Genomic DNA, 6,610 nt, shown 5'->3' with positions numbered 1-6,610 from the left:
CCCACGACCACCTTCCTCTTTTCCTGTTGGCAGCGTGGGGCGTGAGGAAGCTCCTGAGAGGGAAAACCGTGGCCTCGGGGCCTCGCCCGTCTCTCACGGGGGGCACAGACACCGTCGTCTACATTTAGGGGGACGGAGGGCCCAGGAACGGGCCCTGCAAGGAAACCCCCAGCCGCGCACACAGCCGGGGGCGCACGACACCCCGGGGGACGATTGATCGGCAAGAGATACTCATTCAGGCATAGCCCAGGGAGGAACCCTGGCTCGAAAGTGCGTTCGAACTGTCGATGATCAATGTGTCCTGCAATTCACATGAATCCTCGCAGCTAGCTGCATTCTTCATCGAAATACGAGCAAAGTGATCCATCACTAAGAGTTGTAACGTTTTGGTTTTTGGTTTTCGCTCCCTGGCATGGCAACTTTTTCTTCTCCCCCTCCACCCCCACATCCCACTGGTTGTGGGCGGGGGCGCCTCAGGCAGCCGTCTAAGCGCGAGACAAACAAGACCAGACTCTGCAGGTCTGGAAGGTATGACCTTGGGGTGGTCCGAAGCAATGGCCCCAAAGGGGCGTGCTCGGACGCCCCACAGACGCCCGGGGGTAGGGAAGGGAAAGGGGTGGAAAAGGGCGCGGGGACCTTCCCACCTGGCCCTACCCACGGGCCGGAAACCCCCAACCCAAGGAGGATGGGAGACCCCCAAGGGTCTTTAAACCTCCGCACTGGGAAGCGATAGGTACCTGGAAAGGGGGAAGCGAAAGGTCAGAGCGGACGGGGTGAGGAACCGCGTTCCAACGGGCGCCTCCACCCCCGAGGCCTCGACCCCTCAACCTAATGGTTCCCACAACCTGCACAGGCGTAGGGCACAGAGCCCCCCAGGCACTGCCTGCCCATGACGGGGCCTCCCGCTGACCCGGCAACGGGCACCATCCCCCCCATGCCCCTTCAGCGCCGACCAACCACCTTCATTTCCACCACCTGGCAGACTCCAAGCCGGGAAACCTCGCGCAACACACCTCAACACGCGTCCTGGGGCCGTTCCCCCCTTCTCTCCCTCCACCACCGCGTCCCGTCCCCGCACCGGTGGCCCAGGCTCCTCACCACGTTGGGGCTAGGGGCTGCGACAGGAAGCAGGGTGCAGGCTGGGGCACGGGGCGAGGCCTGTGGGGAGCGGGGAGGCAGGACACCCGGAACGTGCGGGGCGGCGGACGGCGGAGGAGAGGCACGAGGCAGATGGTTGTGCTCCTGACTGGAAGGACAGGATGACCCGTGTCCAGGGCAGGCGTGGGAAGGGGCCACCGCGGCCCCGTTCCCGAGATGCAAGGTTTGGGGTGGGGGTGGGGGCGCCCACAACGCGTGCCCTTGTCTTCTTGCGGCCGGGGGTGAGGGCAACAATGAACCACAAGATGGCAGGCGTGGGCAACGGGGGCACCCCGAGGCCCCCTCTGAGTCCCCGCTTGCTCCTTCTCTCGCGAACGGTGGGGGCAAGGCCGCAGCAGTTGCCGCCCCAACCCGGACCACACCGCAAAAACCATGGGGGTTAAGCCAGAGGAAACCGACCCGACCAACCGAACCCAGAAGGACTTGGGCTCAATCGCCCCTTTCCCCTTAATGATCCTTCCACAGGTTCACCTATGAAACCCTGTTAGAATTTTACTTCCTCTAGATAGTTAAGTCCGACTGCCTTCTCAGCAATCCACCAGGGCCATGGGCCCACCCCAGCGGGGCCCATCCGAGGGCCTCACTAAACCATCCAATCGGTAGTAGCGACGGGCGGTGTGTACAAAGGGCAGGGACTTAATCAACGCAAGCTTATGACCCGCACTTACTGGGAATTCCTCATTCATGGGGAATAATTGCAATCCCCGATCCCCATCACGAATGGGGTTCAACAGGTTACCCGCACCTGCCGGCATAGGGTAGGCGCACACTGAGCCAGTCAGTGTAGCGCCGTGCAGCCCTGGACATCTAAGGGAATCACAGACCTGTAATTGCTCAATCTCGGATGGCTGAATGCCACTTGTCCCTCTAAGTTGGGGGACTCATCTAAGTTGGGGTTGAGTAACTAGTTAGCTAGCATGCCAGAGTCTCTTTTGTTATCGGAAATAACCAGACAAATCGCTCCACCAAGTAAGAACAGCCATGCACCACCACCCACAGAATCAAGAAAGAACTCTCAATCTGTCAATCCTGTCTGTGTCAGGGCCGGGTGAGGTTTCCCCAGGTTGAGTCAAATTAAGCCGCAGGCTACACTCCTGGTGGTGCCCTTCTGTCAATTCCTTTAAGTTTAAGCTTTGCAACCATACTCCCCCCAGAACCCAAAGACTTTGGTTTCCCAGAAGCTGCCGGGCGGGTCGCTGGAATAACCCAGTTGGCATAGTTTATGGTCGGAACTACGACGGTATCTGATCGTCTTCGCACCTCCATCTTTCATTCTTGATTAATGAAAACATTCTTGGCAAATGCTTTCGCTCTGGTCCGACTTACACCAGTCCAAGAATTTCACCTCCAGCGGCGCAATACGAATGCCCCTGGCCGTCCCTCTTAATCATGGCCTCACTTCTGAAAACCAACAAAATAGAACCGTGGTCCTATTCCATTATTCCTAGCTGCGGTATCAAGGCAGCTCGGGACTGCTTTGAACACTCTTTTTCAAAGTAAACGCTTCAGGCCCTGCGGGACACTCAGCTAAGAGCATCGAGGGGTGCCGAGAGGCAAAGGGGGGCGGGGGATGGGTGGTGTCTCGCCGGGCCATTCGAAAGTGAAAGACTTCCTCTAAGTCACACACCACCACCACCACCCACCCATCCCACACTCACACCCCCCGCAGGCCCAAGACATCCCAGCTTCTGCCTCACTCTCTCCCTCTATCCCTTCCTGGAAGACATAACAAAAACATTTTATTAAATATTTTATTGATGTTTTACAGAGAGGAAAGGAGAGGGATAGAGAGAAACATCCTCGAGAGAAATATCGATCAGCTAGCTGCCTCCTGCACACCTCCTACTGGAGATGTGCCCGAAATCAAGGTACATGCCCTTGACGGGAATCAAACCTGGGACACACACACACACACACACACAGCCGCCCCTGCCCCTCCCCCCCCCCCCCCCCCCCCCCAGTCCGAAGGCCAACGCTCCATCAACTGAGCCAAACCAGTTAGGGCACAAAAAATTTTTGCCGCCTGGGAGCTGAAACCTAAATGAGGCAGTACTCAAGGATCAGATCCTCGCATCTTCTCTCTCTCTCTCTCTCTCTCTCTCTCTCTCGTTGAAATTATTGGGGAGACACCGGTTCATAAAACCATACGGGTTTTAAAATAAAATGTAAAATGAATAAATCAAATGTGAATAAACAGGAATTTTTGTATGGAACTAAACAAAAAATAACAACAACAAAAACATTCAGGTTATTCGAGTGGACAACTCAAGAAAATGTCATCTGAATACATACATACAGACATACATACCACATCCAGCGTGCAAGCGGGAAGCATCATCGGAGAGCATTCGGCCCATGGAGCCCAGTGCATCAAGTACCTCCTTCCTCATGGATTTTTTCTCCACATGCCCGCCCTCCTCTTTTATTTCTTCTCTTTTGCGGCCCACAACCACCACACCCCACCCAGCATCCATGACTTTCAGCACAGGTAGGAGTGAAAGGGTGAGGGCTATGCCCTCCATCTTACCCCATATCCTCCATGTTGGGGCAGTAACCATGTGCTCAGACCCCTTCTTTCCGGAAGCCCAGGCCTCTGCTGGCCACGCCAGGGATTTATTTAAACTCACCAATGACAATTGAGGGATGTGCGGGCCATAAAAATTACCACATCCTATGTAACTAGACCCAGCTTGCGCCTGGCCAATCTGCAGGGCCCACAGTCCCCTCACTCCACCCCCTATTAAAACCCTATTTGTTTGTTTTTTCTCACGGAGGCTCTCCCCCTTCTTGTTGTTGCGTGGGAAGAAGCTGGGAGCCAGACCCGGGTCTGTAATAATAATAAAGGACTCTCTGCTTTTGCATCAGAGCCGCTTGACAGTAATATTGAAAAATACTGAATATTTAACTTGCCCGCTAAAAGTGTAAGGTTGGTCTGTTGGGGATCTTGAAATCTGGGCATAACATTTGGGGGCTCATTGCGATCCCCAACACCATCAAGGGACCCCCAGTCCAGAGGGCCTGACTGACAGCAGTAGGTGTCTATGTCATTGTGTGTTTTGTATCTGTCCTGTGTGAGCTCACTTCTGAAATCTGCAATCGCCTGCAATAATCTAAGTAGACGCACAGGGGAATCAAGGGCGGTAGGATTTGGGGGACGCCTGGACCCTCCATCTGGAGGGGTGTAGTTTTGCTTCTGTGGAGTCGGGAAGGTCTGTAGGAACCCCCTCAATCTGAGACAGGCTGGTCGCTCCCGCTGGTTGGTGTGCAGCCACTGGTTGGCGTGCAGACATCGTTTTCTGTTTTTGCTTCCATGGAGTTGGAATATTGTTTTGGTTTCACTTCCATGGAGTTGGAAGGCTGTATTTTCGGGCCCTCTTAGTTTTCTGTGTTTGTATGTTTGTTTGTTTTTTCCTGTGGGCTTACTGGACGGATGTTATGGGATGGAATTGGACTGCTCCTTTGGGTATTGTGATTGATCATTTCAAGGAGATTGGGGGAGGCTGTTGAGCTCCCTCAGGAGTTGGGAAGTTGTTATTGTTTAAACTCTGAATGAATGTCTGGTGAAAGTATGTGAGTGTGGAGGGAGGGGGCCTGCCTTCTCCCCTCCTTTGTGTGGCTCCAGGATTTAGGTAAGGTGGGCATCTGAGTAATGATCTGTGAAAACAGGTCACCCCCTTCCCAAGTAAATGCTTCTGGGATTTCTGTGCACATGTAAGGAGAAAAGCTGGCTTAAACCTAACGTGCGCACCAATCGATTTTGGATAAAGTTTTGAGCTGGAATCTCCTTGCAGATGTGGAGGATACATCACAATACTAATCATTTACCCTTGGAAAAAATATATGCTACCTAGATTCTAGCAGCAGGATTTGCATTTCCATAATAAAGAACAGTTTTTACAAGGGAAAAAATGGTCCTTTGTTAATTAAGAAAACTTTTCTTAATGGAGGAAGAAGATAGTCCCTCCTGCCTGTAGCATCTGTAAAAACCAGGTAGGCCAGAACCTGCTTTGCAAGGCTCAAATTTGGTTTTCCAGAGCCGCTTGACAGTAATATTGAAAAATACTGAATATTTAACTTGCCCGCTAAAAGTGTAAGGTTCGGATTGAATCGGGAAAATTTGTGTAATTGTGGTAACTAAATGCCTTTGCTTATTGGTACAGCCACGATCTTGGTCTGCATGACTTGGCATCTGCCAGGTCAGCCACATGAATTGCCGCTCTGCTGGGGGCCACCATCTTGAGACAGCAAAGGCCCCTCTCTCTGATTTAGTCAGGGCTGGAGCCTTAAGGCAGAGTTTTTCTGCAGAAATGTGGATGGCGCAGGAAGTGTGCTTGCCTCACAGATTTGTTTTTAAGCTAATCTCTTAAATCTAGAACACCCTGCTTTCCTTAAACTAAAGACAATTAAAGGTTATGTCAAAGACTTTAAAGGGGACTGATAGCAGCAATCCAATCTCTAAAGTCAGATAGAAACTGTGGTTTCAAACTGATCTTAAAGGGCATATTTTTCCTTTGCCTGGGAGGGACAGTGCAGCTGTCCCAGGGTCAGGAGGGCTCCAGCTAACTTGCAACTAGGTGTTCAGGAGACCCTGGATATGCCTAAGTTTAACCTAGGTTCTAGATTATGTGTTTACCCACAGCTGTGGTTTGGATTGCGTGCTATCTCTGCTTCTGTAAATTGATCTGTCCTTATTTCTTAAATATGTATCTTTGTTTTTTAAAATTGTTTAGTGATATTTCTGTGTCTCTTAAAATAAACACTTTGAATGTATTGTTAATCTGAGGAATGTTAATTACTTACATGTCACCTAGAAATTAAGGCTAAAAGTTCTAACTAACTGGAAAGCATGGCTTTGGTGTGATGGAAGGAAAAAGAAATGTTGAATAAATAATAGGCCAGTAAGCTGGAACTGGTCACTGGTGTTGGATTGTGAGAAGGCCTGGACACTGCCTAACTTCTCCTTCCTTGGTACCCCTGAAACATCAGAGGGTACTTCTGGCCTTGATTTTCTTGGTTTTTGGTTTTGGATTTGTTTGTTTGTTTGTGATGAAAACCGTTTCTATCTGAATGAGACATAGGTCAAGAATCCTGTCCTGTGATGTGGGAAAGAAAGGCCTCCACATCTGTTCCTGTCAGGCCCCCATCAGGGGACCTGGGGGCGGTGTACCTTTTATCTGCTCAAGAGCCCAAGACTGTAAAGATACTTGTTAACTGAAAAGGTGTAAGTATAAATGTATATTTGATGTTTGTAAACATCTCTGTCTGTTTGTTTGCTGGGAACTTTGATTTGCTATGTGATATTCTGTGCTGGGTTGGGATTTTGGAATTCTGGGGTAAATTCAAAAGGTATTAGTGGCTTTTCTAGTCTGATTGGGACATCTTAGGGTGGGGCTCACAGTTCCTCAAGGCAAAGATTTAATGGGCCCTTCCCCCTGCCTGTGCTGAATTAGAT

The 6,610-nt window shown here is 51.0% G+C and overlaps 1 non-coding gene across 1 annotated transcript; it reads right to left on the bottom strand.

The window, feature by feature from the left end:
- Window positions 1–225: 225 nt before the first annotated feature.
- LOC139000969 (5.8S ribosomal RNA) lies at window positions 226–378 on the bottom strand. The gene has a single exon (XR_011469767.1). It is a non-coding gene; the product is annotated as a 5.8S ribosomal RNA (ribosomal RNA).
- Window positions 379–6,610: the final 6,232 nt, after the last annotated feature.

This window comes from Myotis yumanensis, unplaced genomic scaffold (genome assembly GCF_028538775.1).
Source record: "Myotis yumanensis isolate MYYU_CA2020_CCGP unplaced genomic scaffold, mMyoYum1.0.hap1 SCAF_50, whole genome shotgun sequence".
Classification (NCBI taxonomy): Eukaryota; Metazoa; Chordata; class Mammalia; order Chiroptera; family Vespertilionidae; genus Myotis; species Myotis yumanensis.
Note: the sequence above shows the minus strand (reverse complement) of the source record. Positions and strands in the feature narration are given on the sequence as shown.